This window comes from Cornus florida, unplaced genomic scaffold (genome assembly GCF_030987335.1).
Source record: "Cornus florida cultivar Cherokee Brave unplaced genomic scaffold, ASM3098733v1 CherokeeBrave_3.0.0_Hap2_Chr02, whole genome shotgun sequence".
In the NCBI taxonomy this organism is placed as follows: Eukaryota; Viridiplantae; Streptophyta; class Magnoliopsida; order Cornales; family Cornaceae; genus Cornus; species Cornus florida.
The window spans coordinates 25093643-25111116 of NW_026775572.1; the positions used below are offsets into that span (position 1 = coordinate 25093643).

Below are 17474 nucleotides of genomic sequence, written 5' to 3' on the forward strand. Positions count from 1 at the left end.
TTGTTAAATTCCATGTCTTTGGTGCTTATTAATTTGATAGAAATTGCTATGTGAAAGTATGTTGAATTGTGTAATTTGAAATCTCTTAATATGTGTATTAATTGATTTGTATGAAAAGCATGCCTAATGTGTTAAATTTCATATCTTTGGTGCTTATTAATTTGCTAGAAATTGCTATGTGAAAGTATGTTGAATTGTGTAATATAAAATCTTTTATTGTCATTACATTAGAAAAGTATATGATGTTCATGCATGACATTGGGCATGAAAAAGGGAAAAATGTTTTGAAAGCAAATAAAACTGTTTTGGGAAAATTGTTTTGGAAAGTGTTTGTGAAAACCGGACGCCTAGGAGGCGCCTAGTGGTCCGTGGTGTTAGTGTAGTCTAGAGAGGACTAGGGATTGAGTTAACTAGGCCGGATGCGACACCTTGGAGGTGCCTTGTGGTCGTGGATAGTTAGTCAATCCCCCTTTCGTGACGCCTTGGAGATGCTTTGGGTCGGATTACACTAACTGTTTGGAAGTTCAAACGGTATTATTTCAGAAATGGGGAGTGACATTGCATGGCATGGCACATCATTGGCATAATTGGTGCATTTGGTAGTTGGTTGATATATGTATGTTTGTTGATGATACAGTGGTTTGACTCGACTTCCGAGATATGATCCCGTTCTCATGCTTTCTATTCTCTATGTGGATTCACTAGGTCATAAGAGGTGTGTCTTAGGCACCTCCTGCTGAGCAATTTGCTCATCTCTTATATTTAACATTTTTCAGGATACGGATTGGAAGTGGCGGATGACGCTCCTCTACAGGGTTCGATGGGTTAGTAAACCGTTTTGACATACTTTGTAGCTATGTTCTCATTTTATCATTTATTTATTTATTTGTTATTATTTATTTATTTTTTTTATAAACCCTGGGATGACACGTATATTATGTATTGAATAGAAAAGGACAGTAGTGCCCTTAGTTGACCTTGGGCTCGGGTAAGGGCCCGGTTAGCCATTTGGACCCTCGGGTTCGGGTCGTTACAAAATTAGCATCAGAGCAATGGTTCGAATGCCATTAGGACGACGGGTAGAGGCCTAACTAGGATTGCATGAGAAGTTGAATTGCATGTTTATATACTTATGTGTTAAGGTGCTTAACTGTTGAAAAACATGTATAACTAATTATTTGCTTTATTACTTTTGTGTTTACGGTTTTAAGAGACATGCTTCCTTACTAAGTGTTGACATGCTTATGTGCTTAAATGTTAAAATATGTGTTACATGGCTAGAATGTTTATGTATTAATGATTGAAACATGTTATACGTGATAAGATGGCGAGTTGTAAATATGGGTTATGGCATGTAAATGTTGCATTGCAATGTGACGGACAGTTGAGCACGGGTTGTGCAAGTGTGTATTATATGAGATGATGATGAGGATGAATGAAATACTTAATTTCACATAATAATTTAATGGATTCATTGGTTAAACTTATGTGATTGAACAAGGTTGTGTCAAGGGTTATGCTTCGGTTATTGTGTATATATATATAAGTATGTCTTGTGTATATACCTATTTTCTTATGTGTTTATGCGGTCAAGCATATGATGGTTATGTGAGTTTTGACCTGAGTAAGTGAGGAACTCGGTTGCTCCAGGGTTGTTTGGGTACCAGTTCTTATCAAATGAATTGCTTAATTTTTAGCTCGTGGATTGAGCTATTTGGTGTGTAATCATTTTAATTTTCTTGTTGCATTTGTACGGTGCTTAGAGTACGACTTCAAAATGGGTTTGTATTTCATGGCACGGTGGCTGTGTTGTGTGTGAGTTTCATGCATCGGTGTATAGGTTCTTGTGACCGTGGGGGTCAGGTATGCGAGTGAAAGTTTTGTGGGAGAAAGGCATGACCTTAGGGGATTAGTGCTTGTGACTTGGGTCATAATTTGGTGCGGAGGGTCTTTTCAAACTGGTCGTGGTAGGTGTGACAGAGGTTGTTTGAGCATGAATGTTGTCTATTGGTTGTAGATGTGAATTGCGGGTGTTCTGGTACGGTCTGGGGAGGTATGTTGATTACGGTTAGTTGAGAGGTGATTCCTATTCTAAGAAACTGCATGAGTGTGTCATGGGTAATTAACTCTCGGTAAGTTGATTGCATGGCTCGGTTGATGAGCAGGTTTTGGGGTTATTAAGACAGTTTTGAAGTGGTGTATTGTGATCAATTGTAGCTGTGTAGTGCCAGATTGCATGATAAGGTAGACAGTATGTGGTCAACGGTATGCTTGGTCATTTTCGGATGGAAGGATAGATGATAGGTATAGTGTACCAAATGGGTTGTGTTTTGGAAATTAGAATTTGTGGGCTGGAGTTGTATTCCTGGTATGTTTAGAGTATCAGCTGATTGTGTTGGGTGTTTGAGGATTCAAGTGGTAGATTGTTGACGTGAAATGATGGGGACGAGGTTGATCTTGTAGGTTTAATTGGTAGCCCTATTTGGCTTTTGTTGGGGCCAAGGGTGTTATGAGGAACGAGAATGATTAGAAGTAATAATGTTGAACCTAGGGCGTGAAGTTTTATTGTTTAGGCATGTTAATTGCCTTAGAATAAGTGGTTTGAGTAACCGGTTAAACGTTAGTAATTGATTGCATCGTTGATGGTTTTAAGGAGACAATTGGGTGTTGAATATTCTGGATTTTTGGTGTTGAATTTTTGTTTTGAGGATTTGTTGGCATGGCATTACCGTATGGATGTTCTTTTCTAGTGGTAAATAGTGGTCATTATGGGGGAGTATCGAAGGTAATGTGATTCTTTTGTTACGGTGGTATTATCTTAAGGATGTGCACAGAAGAATCCCTTAGTAGTGGTCTGATGGTCAGGTGGGATGATAGGTTTTAACTATTGTTGGAATGAGTGGCAGTAGAGATGTTATGGTGTTATGGTGTGGTGTTTAGTACTGATGAGCGGAATGGTTTAAGATATGATCTAAGGGTGGATTAGAGCTTACGAGTTGTTTGTTGTGTGTTATCAGATAGGTGATAGGATTATGCACTAGTTGAGGCAATTGTGGACAGTTTAGTAATTAGAGTCAGTAAGGACAATGTAGCCGATTAGACACTTTTTCTTTTGATAAGTCAGTGGGTTATTGTGGCTGAAGTCACGGGTCTTGTGTGCACGGGGGTCGAGGCAGTATCATCTGGGGAGGAAAAGATTGAATTGGTGGTAAAGTGTCTTTTATGGTTTAGAGGTTGTCAGTTGGGAGTAACTGATTCTAGGTTAAACAGGACGCGATGTCCAAAGGGCTATGATTGTTTATAGTGTTAGTGTGTCGTGAGCGTTGGTACTCTTATCTGATTGGTCTTGATTAGCATAGGTGTTGTGTGGGTATCGTTTGCGAGGTTTCTGTGTTGATAGGGTGTGACAGTCTATTAGTGGCAAAGTCGCCTAAAATTGAGTTTGTAGTTCCGTGTGAGTATTTAGTTGGTTCTTCACCTTGTGTGTGAGGAATTATTTTACCTCAGGTGAGATTGGGTGTCCATGGTTAGACGAGTGGTGAACAAAGTGTGACAAAGTGTCAGGTGCATTCAGGTACGAGTTATCAGTCTCTGGTGAGAGCAGAGTCGCTACTCTTTTTGTTTGTTCTAGTCCTGGCAAGGACGTCGTTTGTTATATATCTTGTCCTTCATATAGGAGTTGCGTGCGTCCGTGGACGGACAGACTCGTGTGTGGTTTGTTGCGCTGTTAGAGTTCGACGGTAGAAGTCCTGGTTGGAGGGGTCAACTGACTTCCACGGAAGGAGGTGAAGTCTTTGGGTTTTTGTAGTGCTTGTTCTGAGAGTGGTCTTGACCAGTGGTGTGTGAGGTACGAGTTGCCGAATGGAGATTGTAAGTTTCCAGAGTCTAGTACTAATGGTGATGGCTAGGGGATGCGTCGTGAACCGGGAGTTCGAGGTTGATTAAGTGATGGGATGTGTGTCATGTACTCGGATGTTACTATAGGCGTTTGATTTGGGGAGTGTATTGAGGATAAGTGTTGATGTTACCTTAGAATTTTGTGATTAGAGAAAACAAATGTGTGATTCTATTGAGGAATAACAGGAATGATTGACTTTGGTTTTGAGATCTCAGGTTTGAAATAATCGCACTGTAATACCCCTAATTTTAAAAGGATAGTCTCTATATTTATTGATTTATTTTAATTATATTTTTAATTATTTAATTGATTATTTGACTAATTGCTTATGGGTTTAATTGAATTAAGTGTTAGTTGAGTATTTGATTATTTGTCTATGTGTTAATTGTTTAATTAGATTATGTGCTTAAATGGTGTTTTGATTAATTGTAAATTAAATGTTTTATTTTATTTTATTTTTCTTTTATGGTTATGATTCGTAGTAATGGGCTAACCAATTGGGTTCCATAGACTACTTGGATAGGAGGTTGGATGGGTACGGATTATTACCCATGGATAGTTGTGTGTATATATATATATATAGATATATTATATACATATATAAAATGGAAAGTAATTTATTAATTACTTTTATGGTAACTTGGGTAGTAATATTTAATCTGATGTATATGTTTTATATTTAAATAATAAAAATATACATAGATTTGATACGTGTTATGTTTTAAGTTACTTTATAATATTATGGTAACTTAAGTATTATTGGATAATGCATTAATAAATAATGAGTAATTTATTAATTACTTTTATAGTACCTTGGGTAGTAAAATTTAATCTGATGTATTTGTTTTATATTTAAATAATAAAAATATATATAGATTTGATACGTGTTAGTTTTAAGTTACTTTATAATATTATGGTAACTTAAGTTTTATTGGATAATGCATTAATAAATAAAGGGTAATTTATTAATTACTTTTATGGTAACTTAGGTAGTAATATTTAATCTGATGTATATGTTTTATATTTAAATAATAAAAATATACATAGATTTGATACATGTTATGTTTTAAGTTACTTTATAATATTATGGTAACTTAGGTATTATTGGATAATCCATTAATAAATAATGGGATGTGTATAATTTATTTATTTAATAAATATATACATAAATTATATACGTAACATATTTTACTTACTTTTTTAATATTTATTTTTTAAGTTGACTTGGATTGGGAAAATGGTTAGGGTTATTTTATTTAGCCTATAAATATATAGTTATAGGTTGTAAAAGGGGGCTAGAAATATTCACGTGATATATTCCAGAGAGAGAGAGAGAGTTAGAGAGGGAAGGAGGAAAATTATGGAAAGAAGGATGAGAAAAACCCTGTAGAGAGAAAATCAAGGAAGAAAAAGTGTAATTTTCGATTCGAAAGTTTAAGGCAAGTTCTTCTTTTATCTCTTTCCCTTTGATTCGTGTTTCTGTATATGCCTAGGAAATTTCAGGATTTATTAAACACATAAAATTAAATAATTATGCATGTTTAATTGGATTAGAACATAGGTTTTATGAAATTGGTTCATATCTGTTTTTGTGTTATAAATTGATAAATGCTTGATTTTGATTTGATTTCTGGTGTGAATTTTTACATGTTTAAATGATGTATTTTTCATATCTGTGGAATGATGGAACGTAGAAACATGCTTAGGATTCCTGAACATTAAATAGGGACTAGGTTTGGGTTTAAATAAATTTAAATAGACTCAATCATAATGATGCTTGCTATTTAAATGTTTTAAACAAACGAATGGATTTAATCTTTTAAAATGTTTTAGCAATTGAGATTAAATGTGTAGGATGAATTGGATATGGAGAATGCTTATTTAACGGTATAATAAAATATCATCATGTATAAGATTCAGTTTGTGTAGGACATATGATATAGGAATCTTAAATAAATAATAAGTTCATTCCTATTATGTAATAACTTGATATCATATTATCATAGTTATTTCTGGAATGTTTGATGTAGTTCCTTAATTGTTACATCAATTATTGGATTGTGTGGTTTAATGCATCGGTATAGGACGGTGGCATTCTAGGGACGGATTAACTTATTAGTTAAGTCCTACCTATTTTATATAAGGGAATGGATTAACTAAAATGTTAAGTCATACTTATATCCAAGTCAGGTCAGCTAAACAAGTTGAATGACTTATAGAGGATTAATTTATTTTATAAGGGAATGAATTAACTAAAATGTTAAGTCCTATTTATATTCAAGTCAGGTTAGCTGAACAAGTTGAATGAATTATGGAGGATTAATTTATACTGGATAAGATGGTTACTAGAATATATATATATATAAGTATGGTGCCATGATATGAGCTTAAGTCTCAGGATCAGTGGTTAGGGCGCGTATATCGCCAGGGATGTGTAGCTAGATATATTATAGTTGTGTACCCTGTTTCATGCCCACTATATGTGCGTTTTGCATATTGCCTACTATTCAGGTTGAGACAACCCTATAGTCTAGCGAGGTTCCTTTAATGTGTGTGTGTATATATATATATATATACGGACTACTAGTTACTGTTGGATTGACTATGATGTATATGTGTATCAGATCTCTACTTGGACTATAGTAGAGTAGAACTTGTTTGTGGGCCTGACCCACCATTATTTTTCAGGTGTTCGTCAGGAGTAGAGATTGTTCGTGCTGAGCGAGGATCAGTCTACTTCATTCTTTCGATACTACATAGGAGTTCCTTTATGATTCAGTTTCCTGATTTAGACAATTATTGCTGTCATTTGTTTAGTTTGGATTTTCTAGGGGTCCACATAGTATGGATTCCCAAGTTGTATTTTGGAGGATCAGTTGTATCAGAAGAGTTTATTAATTAATGGAAATATATTCTGAGGTTTATTATTAGATTATCATTTTAGTTTCTTGTCAGCATTTTATTTATTCTTTTTTATTCTTTTGTACTGTGTGTTCGTTTATTGCCGATTTATTTTTTTGATATCCCTAGGTATTCGGGCGTGGGCCTGGCCAACCCGCATTCGTAAATCCGGGGGTATCACCCGCATTATGTGTTTTGAAGAGATAAGAGTTGAATTGAGTGATGACATAGAGTTGTTTACCTGGTATGGGTGTTGTGAGGAGATTAGTGATCATTTATGCTGGTCGATGATTGTGACGTTTGGTGCTATGTTGTTTCCAGCTTGTTATGAGTTGTGTGATTGAGGTATGATCGATTTTAAAGCTGGTATGTGACTGTATAGTTGTTAAGGTTATGTAAAACGATGGATTGATTAGAGAGTAGATTTCGTAGATGTTTTGTGAATTGTATGGGATTATGTTTGAGGATTAGACCTGAGGATAAGAATGACGTCTGTGTTGAGATCGGATCGATGATGAGAATGGCCTGGTGTAATACCTCTAATTTTAAAAGGATAGTCTCAGCATTTTCATTTTTTTTATTATTTCATTTTATTTGTTATTTCATTTATTTGCTTTGTTTTGTGGTTATCTGCGTAATTGGTTAATTATTTAATTGTGTTAATTGTTTATTTTCTGTAATTGTTTAATTGGCTTCATTAATTAGTTGGTTGGAGTTTATTTGTTTTATTACTGCTATTATTTGCTACATTATTAATAATATTACTTATTTTAATTAATTAGTTAAATTGATAACTGTGTATTTTCGTTGTGTATCGTGACTTAGGGTTTTAAGTTTCAAGGTGTCGCCAACTTAGTATTAAATTAATTATGGTATCAGTTTCATTCTTGGATTACAATTAGAATTAGGGTTGAGGGTTTATAGGTCTATATATATACACGTATACGTTCTGCCTAGGGTTGAAACAAACTTTGTTCCCGGAGTGAGGGCTAGGCAGAGAGAAACATAGGGAAGGATTGGAGAGAAACACAGAGTGACCTTGAGGGTTATACAGAGCAGTTCAAGGAGGAAGGAGTGTGGTTGTGTGGAACTACAGTCTAGGATATTAACAGAACCTTCAGAGACGACAGTTTAGCGTTTCAAATCTGAAACTCAAAGGCAAGTTTCTAATCTTCTCTTTCCCAGGAATTTGTGTTCTGTGCATGCTTAGTAGACTTTAGGAATTTAAACTAAGTTTAATTACATTGTTTAAACATGTTAAATCAGGTTTTATCATTATTGAATTAAGTCTGTTTCTTAGTCGATTACAAGTTCAGTTTTTTTTTTATTTATGGTTGTCGTTGCTTAAAACTTTGATCTGTCATCCAACTAAGAGAGGTATAACTCTATCTTGTGATCAATCCAGGATGAGGATAGGACTTTAAAATCTGTAATGAAACTATTTTTAAAGACTGAAACCACCAGAGTTGGAGAAGACATACGCAGACGCAGCCACGGCTCTTAGGGGTGAGAGCAGGCTCCAAAAATGGAGGGAGCCTGCTCCCAAAACACAAGAGCCGGCTCTCTAGGGGTGAGAGCCAGCTCTCACCTATCTAGAGTCGGCTCCAAAGGAAGGGGAGCCGACTTTCCTTGTTTGGAGAAGGCTCTCTGAAACTCAGAGCCTTCTCTTTATCTTAATATTGCGTAAAACTGAGTTTTTATGTTTTGTTTGGCTAAGACTGTGTTTCCTAAAATTGTTTAAAGGCTTTTGGGTGATTAAATATATTGTGTAAGACTTATAAAAAAATTGGAAAGCAAGCTTACATTCAGGAATTGAGGACAGAATTAACATAAGTTTGAACAAAGGTCTGTATGTGGAAGATTGAGCAACTGACTTGAAATACAGATTGTTTTAGAAATTTGATGCCTTTGCATGATCTTAAGTTTTGAATCATGTTTTGTAGCCGAGTTATAAGCATTCTGTTATTTAATTACATGTATGCTTGGTTGGGATTAACTGATAATTAAATCTGTTATATATCTCATCTGTTACGACACTGTTTGGAGGAGATTTGATGCCTTTGCATGATCTTAAATTTTAAATCATGTTTTGTAATACCCCTAATTTAAAAGGATAGGTTTGGAATTTATTTTATTATTTACATTATATTTTTATTTATTTAACTATGAATTAATTTGTTTTAATTGAAAATTTGTTTATATTTCAATGTGAGTTTATTTTGTTTTATGTGTATGTCTTATTTTAATTTAAATTGTTCATTGCTGTGGTTTAATTGCATTTAGTTATTTAATAGATTTAATTATAGTTTTCCTTTACGTGGGTTAAATTAGTTATTTTAATTAGGATTAAATGCTTTAATTGATTTAATTTAACTATTTAGGTGATTTAATCTAATTTAATATAATGGTTAATTATTTGAATTTAAGTGTTAATTATTTTTATTTAATTGTTGTTTTAATTAGGGTTGTGTTTTAAAAAAAAAGTCATGTTATAGCCGTCGTAGGAATCTAAGTAAGTTGGATGGGCCGGTTAGGATTACAGTTGGGTCTTGCATTAAGCTAGGGTTTAGTAAAATCCTATAAATATATGTGAGATGTTTGGTTAGGGTTTTAGGAAAAAAAAAAACAAAACCAAGTATACGTCTGTGGAGGCAGAGGAGGAACAGAGGAACTTTTGCAGTAGGAATCGTCGGAAAACTTAGAAGAAGACGTAGAGATTTTTAAACAAAGGTCTCAAAGGCAAGTTCTTCTCTTTCTCCTTCCCTTTGGCTTGTGTTCTGTGCACCTAGATATACTCTAGGGTTTTAATGGAATAATAATTGAATCAAGCATGTTTTATATGTCAAATTAACCTAATCTTTGCCGTGAATTAATTTGATGATGGGTTTCTGAAAGTTCATTACAGTACTTGTGTTATAAGCATGCGTGGTCTGTGGAACTTGTTGATTTGTAATTTGTTTGTAACTTCTGTAAACACATCTTGGGACTATACTGGACTGAGTTTTACATGTATCTTAGATGCTATGTTGATAACCTAGATGTGTTGGAAATCTGTTATTGATGGTTCGTCCATGTTTGTTTTAGTTATGTTCTTAAAGCATAAGGAATCTGTATAACTTGTAGACTCTGTATTTGTTTTTAACTTCTATAAGTACATCTTCAGGATTATACTGGACATAGTTAAAACCATTAGGGACTGTATCAGAGAGGGACAAAATCAATGGGATTCACCGGAGACGAAGCAGGTACTGAAGCGAGGCTGAACGGAAGAGAGCAGGCTCTCTTAATGAGAGAGGCGGCTCCATTTGAGGATTGAGCCGGCTCTATAGGACATGGAGGCGGCTCCATGTGGATGGAGCCGGCTCCATCTCCTTTTGGAGGCGGCTCCATGTGAGTTTTAGAGCATGCTCAATGTTTTGAAAGAGCAGGCTCTCTAATTTTGGTGAAATTCGGATTTTTCAGCTACTGTGTGAACACTTGGGGTTCTAGAATAATTTTGAAACTTTAATGGGGGTTTAAATAATTAGTTTAACATGTAATCAAAGTCTTGAATTGCATAAAATACCCTCTTTATATTAATGGAATTAACAGTGCGCTAATTAACAACTTTGCGTGCAGTTATCGGCTGAAAGGTAATAAATTGTCTAGTTTTAATTTGACAATTTAGGATGCTAAAGCATGATTCTAAATTAAGTTTTAGATGCACGGAGAAGTCTTTTAGTTAATAAATCAGACTTATGGATTAGTGTACGGCCCTGTGTTGAAAGGAATAAAACAGAGTACAAGTACGCAACTTAGTACGCTGTTACCGGATGGAAGGAACTAAATTTGTTTAGAATAATTTTAACAATTTATTGGACTATAATATGATTATGGAATGGATTTTAAATGCATGATAGAGTCAATGATATATTAGATTTGATCTATGCATGTCTGGATGTTAGTTGTTGAATTATGAAATCATTCCTTACAACTATATGGTTTAAATGCTTGGATTTAATTGCAAATACTTGGATATTGGTTTTGGATTATAAATCACTAAACGATTATATATATATGTGGAATTTTAATTGCTGAATTAATAGATTCTGTCAATTACATGGTTGTGGAGGATGGTATGAACCGGTATGGGACGGTGTCATACTAGGGATGGTTTAGCTCAAAACGCATAAACCTAACCTATTGGATTTAAGGGAAGGATTGTAAAATATTGAATCCTAAACCTTGTTTAGTCAGATCGACTGATTAAGTTGAAAGATTATCTGGATTAATTGTGTTTGTGTGTAGTCGGATCGACTGATTAAGTTGAATGACTACCTGGATTAAATGTTGGTTGTGTTTAAGTCAGATCGACTGATTAAGTTGAATGACTAAACTGGATTAAAACTCTTATGTCAATTCAATAAACAATAAAATGGCATACCTTGGGTTAGACGGACTTTATATATATGTTATGGCACCACGATATGGGCATGAGTCTCAGAGTCATTGGTTAGGAAGCGTATATGCATTGGGATGCATGGCTGGATATGATGGTTGAGGTGTACCCTGTTAGGTCTAGGTATTCATGCCCACCTTTGGGTGCATTTTTGCATGTTGCCTTCTACTCAGGTTGAGACCCCATTATAGTCCAGTGAAGGTCCTATAGTGTGTATATATATATATGGACTAGATAGATATTGTGAGGTATTTAGGTGTATCTGTGTATCGGGTCACTGTATGGATTGCAGTTAGATTAGAACTTGTTCGTGGGCCTGACCCACTCTTATTTTTCAGGTATCGGACGGTTCCAGTCTTAGGCTTGATTGTGCTGTGCAGGGATTATCATTCATTCCACCGACGACGTAGGATGTCCTTCCATATCTTAGTATTTGGTTTTATGTCAGTTGTTTACGTTTCAGTTGAGATTTTTATTTAGGGGTTCACTAGATGGATTCCCGAGTTGTAATTCATGGAAGTTTTGGAAGTTGGATTTTATTAAGTTTTATCAGGCTATTGAGGATTTTATATTAGTATTCTGTTTAGCTTTTAATAGTTATTCTTATTTCATTTTTTTTTTCATCTGTGTTCGTTTTAAAATACTTTAATTGTTTGATTTCCCTCGGGTTTGGGCCTGGGCCTGATCAACCCATGTCTCGGATCCGAGGGGCATCATATGTTTTACAGCCGTGTTTTAAGCATATATTTAATCAATAATGTGTATGCTTAGTTGGAATAAACTGATGCTTAAATCTGTACATAAATGCATCAGTTATGGTACTGTTTGAGAAGCAAATTGCATAAACCTGTTTTATCAATCTAATGGACTGAAACTTGAATTCTGAATTTTCAGTGGAGGCATGGTTTAGTGACTCACATGTTAAACTATACTTTTGAGTATTTTGGAATGTAGTTGATAGATAAGTATATTATTTTGTCAACTATGTTAACTGGAGGATGGTATGCACCGGTATAGGACGGTGGCATACTAGGTATGGATTGGTTCAGACACTAAGCCTACCTAATCTAGATTGAAGTTCGGATTAACAATAAAAGTTAAGTCCGACTTCTGTGAGTGTCAGGTCAGTAAATAACTGAATGACATAATTGGATTTTTGGGATGAACTGTTATACAAATATCACGCCACTATATCAGATGGATGATATTCTGTATTAGGAGGACACGGACTTTATATATTTATGTTATGATGCCATGGTATGAGCTTGAGTCTCATGACCATGTAGGGTGCGTATATCGCCTAGGATGGATAGCTGGACAGTAGTTGTTGTTCCTTGGTAGGTCTAGGTACACATGACCACGTAATGTGCGATTTGCATGGTATCTCTACTCAGGTTGAGATAAACCTATTGGACTAGTGAGCGTCCTATAGTATGTAACATATACATATATGGACTACTCTAGATATTGTTGAGTCTATCTAAGACGTATCTGCGTATCGGATTCTTGTTTGGATCGTAGTAGATCAGGACTTGCATGTGGGCCTAACCCACTCTTTTATTATTTTCAGGTGCTCGCCAGTTCCAGGGTTAGAGCTTGGTCGTGCAGAGTAGATACAGACTTCTATTCCACTGACTACGTAGGACTGATTACTTATTAGCTTTGGATCTTATTTCCGTTATTTTATTTTACAATTGGGATTTTTATTAGGGGTCCACTAGATGGATTCCCGAGTTGTTAATTAATTGGAGGTTTTGGAGTTTGGATATTTATATCATTGTTTTGAGGATTTTCAATTAGAGTTCTTTTCAGCCATTTTTATTTCTTTCTTATTATTTCGTCTTGTATTCTGTGTTCATTAAAGTATTAATTGTTTGATATTTCCCTCGGGTTTAGGCCTAGGCTGATCAACCCGTGTCTTAGATCCGAGGGGTACGCACCTGGCCAACCATTTCTCCTGAATCAGTCCCTCTTAGCACGATGTCGGGTCAAAGTTCACTGATTGTTCGATTTATCAGGAACAGTAAGAGTGCGGTATTGCGCGATGTGCCAGTGTGACAGGGTGGATTCAGATGGTTTGTCTCGGGTGACGAGGTTAGGTGAGACTAAGTGTCCGATAAAGGATCTGTGGTACCATCATTGACTATTGAAAATCTTGTTTTGAGGATTTGTGACTTAGGTACGGGATGATCTGTTTTATTGTTTTGGTGACTTATGATTATGTACTCATTAGGAGATTTATTGTTTAATCATCTTGAGGTGGTTAAGTGTAATGATTGTTGAATGGTGCAGTTGGAGGTCGCTTATACTGATATGTGATGATGTAGCTATGTGTTAGATGTCGAGTATTGGTTTGACAGAGATATGTAGATTAAGTTTGAGCTTAATTGTGTGATGGATAGGGATTCCTTGTCTGGGATTTGTGTGTCCTTTAAAGGGATGAGTTGAGATAGGATGTTGTTATGTTCAGGGGTCTTGTGACTATTCTTTTTTCTGGCTCCGAAGTATTGTGTAGCGGTGTAGAGGGGACCGCTGTTGGTTTTAAGTCGAGTGTAGAATCCAGCAGGTTTTGTGTATGATGTTGTGAGTGATGAGTACCCTCATAGGGTGGTGATCATTGGGATTTTCTAGCGGCAGTGTGTGATTGCCTATTGGCACCGGGTGTCAAAGGCAATAAGGTTGTTGAGTTTTTAGTCATTTAGTGAGGTGTTTCTCAGGAAGGTGCGCGGCTATAAGCCTCCTTCTTTAAGGAGGGTAGATTTCAAGGACGAAATCTTTTAAGGAGGGTAAAATGTAATGTTTCTGATTTTTGCCATTTTTTCAATTTTTGGAATTTTCAAAATTTTTTGAGGGTATTTTCGTCCTTTTTTGTTTAACGTGTCGGACACCGTGGAGTATGTCGAGTGTGTCCGAGAGTTGATTCGGACATTTCTTTGGGTTCCGAACTCCTAGAAATGCAATGGTTGTCATTTTTGTATTTTTTCGTTTTTCGGGTCGAACGGTCCCGTGTGGGACCCGCTACCGAAATTGTTGCATACAGGGATTTTAGTTGGGTCCATTTACATTCCATACATTTTATTTAATGTGCTTTATGTGAGTTTTATGTAGTTGTGTATATATAATTGTGGTGAGAATAAAAGAATAGAAAAAGGAAAATGTTTTAATTTTTGGTGGGGCCCACTATTTCTTTTCTTTTAAATGGTCAAGAGACCATTACTGGCCTTACTTTTCTTTCTCAATCTCACGGCTATCTCTCTTTTCTCTTTTCTTTTTCATTTTTCTTTTACCATCTTAAATCTTTGATTTTTTCCTCATTACTTGAAATTTTTGAGTGCCGTTTGCAGCAATTCAAAGAGCTCGGTGAGATCTTCAAGTCTATGTAAGCAATTTTAGCTTTTGGCCATTCTAAGAATTTTAAAAATTTAGACGCATTTGAGGGTTTTCTATAAAATTGAGGTAGGGGCGTTTAATCCATAAGTTCTTGGATTTTAGTGAATAACTCCATGTGTTGTTGTCTAGCATGCTATAACTGTGATGAATTTTCTTTAATATGTTTTAATTATTGTATATGAAAATTATAATTATGTGTATTGTTGTTGTTGTGTGAGAAAAGCATGCCTTTGGTGCTTATTAATTTGCTAGAAATTGCTATATGAAAGTATGTGGAATTGTGTAATATGAAGTCTCTGAATATGTGTATTAATTGATTTGTATGAAAAGCATGCCTAATGTGTTAAATTTCATACCTTTGGTGCTTATTAATTTGCTAGAAATTGCTATGTGAAAGTATGTTGAATTGTGTAATATAAAATCTTTTATTGTCATTACATTGGAAAAGTATGTGATGTTCATGCATGACATTGGGCATGAAAAAGGGAAAAATGTTTTCAAAGCAAATGAAACTATTTTGTGGAAATTGTTTTGGAAAGTGTTTGTGAAAATTGGACGTCTAGGAAGCGCCTAGTGGTTCGTGGTGTTTGTATAGTCTAGAGAGGACTAGGGATTGAGTTAACTAAGCCAAATGCGACGCCTTGGAGGTGCCTTATGGTTGTGGATAGTTAGCCAATCCCCCTTTCGTGACGTCTTGGAGGTACCTTGGGTCGGATTACACTGACGGTTTGGAAGTTGAAATGGTATTGTTTCAGAAATGGGGAGTGACATTGCATGGTATGTCACATCATTGGCATACTTGGTGCATTTGGTAATTGGTTGATATATGTATGTTTGTTGATGATACAGTGGTTTTACTCGACTCCCGAGATTTGATCCCATTCTCATGCTTTCTATTCTCTATGTGGATTCATGGGGTCATAAGAGGTGTGTCTTAGGCACCTCCTACTGAGCAATTTGCTCACCCCTTATATTTAACATTTTTTAGGACACGGATGGGAAGTGGCAGACGACGTTCCTCCACAGGGTTCGAAGGATTAGTAGACCGTTTTGACATACTTTGTAGCTATGATCTCATTTTATTATTTATTTATTTATTTGTTATTATTATTATTTTTTATAAACCCTAGGATGACACGTATATTATGTATTGACATAGGAAAGGATGGTAGTGCCCTTAGTTGACCTCGGGTTCGGGTAAGGACCCGGTTAGCGATTTGGACTCTCGGGTTCGGGTTGTTACAAGGCCCCAGCAGCAAGCTACTGTAGTTGGCCCTCCCCATAAAAAAATAAATTTAGTATCGGGTGGACCATTTGCCCACGTATCTGATATTAAACTAATAAGAACATATACTACACTTGATCTTAGCCAAAAGGTCGAGAAAGATATGCTTTGAATTCTCTTGGGCTGCTTCTTTTATAACATAACTAATGGCCTCCCTTCATCTTTTAGTCGATGTGGGTTGAAAACAGAAATTAACCCCCGGGCTCTCTCACTATCATCTTTTGAAGTATTTTCAAATTGTCATTGCATTAAAAATATACAGTAACTTTTTTTTGTCTCCCACTGAGATGTGTATACAAACGTTGAAACTTTGGGTGGAACACCTCTGTTAGAGGGACAAGAAAGAAAGGGGTTTAGGTAGGGTGACAATTTTTAATAGGGTGACAATTTTCAATACGACACAAGGTAATAAACGTATTTGGATTGTAATTGTGTTATTTTGAGTTTGGTTTAAATCGTAGTAATTATGTTGATTCAAATTAATATGATGATAATTAAACGCATCGTGTTCATGTTTGGCCTCTCAACCTGTTGGACTAACCCAGTCATGATCATGTTATAAATGATTCGTTTAACTAAATTTATTTAATAAACGTGTCATAATAATTATAGTAGTATGAAGTTTTAATTAAACGTGTCGAATAGTATTGTGTCAGGTTTTGAACAATTTATTAAAAGAGTTGCGCATATTGTGTTTCTGCTCGTTTCTACCCACAAAACATCATTCTCATGTTTTGACATGATACAAATATGACACGCAAATATGAATTGCCACCCCTTTCATGTTTCAACCATGTTATAAAAAAGTCAATGTTCTGTTCATAAAACAAAATCGCACTTGTAGCCAACACAGACACATCCGCTTGGAAAGTTAGGCTCTCTACTAACTAGGTTAGAGGGTAATGCCCAACTTCTATACCAACTGTTTAAGTAATACAAGATTCAATTTCCAAATAAATATTTCGAAGAGAGAGAGTTAGAAGAGGAATTTTCAGAAAGTTTGTAGAGTGAAATTTCCAAGGAGCTTTTGGTTTCAACTTTTCTTATTTTTATATATTTTATTATTCACAAAAAAATGTGAACAACTCACATCTTGCTACAAGAGGAGAGGTCGTGAGTATTCTCATGAGAGTCTCTCCTTAGTTGCAGTACACTATTAAAAATAATCTAGTAACATACATGAACAAATGGTTGGTAAAATCCGACGTCCTCAAGGGCGGAGGGAGCTTGTGACTTTTTTTTTAATAGTATATGTATATTTTTTTAAAAGTTAAAAAATGCCCCACCTGAATTTTTTATTTTACCCTCACATATTAGTAATACTTTAATGAATCAAGACCATTTAGTCATTCACCTACAAAGTACAAAATAAAGCCCAATAAGACATAATAACAAAGTACCAAATAAAGCCCAATAACACAGAATAACAAAGACTGAAAGTACCAAATAAAGTTCAACACAAAACTTCACTTTATAGTTTCTTTGCACAAAAGTGACAAAACAGATACGAAAATCTTGGATTGAGTCACGACCGTGGTTATACATATCATTATGCTCAGGTT

At 35.3% G+C, this 17474-nt stretch overlaps 1 pseudogene; it reads right to left on the reverse strand.

The window, feature by feature from the left end:
- Positions 1–15857: 15857 nt before the first annotated feature.
- Positions 15858–16017, reverse strand: LOC132297635 (U2 spliceosomal RNA; annotated as a pseudogene).
- Between the last annotated feature and the right edge of the window lie 1457 nt (positions 16018–17474).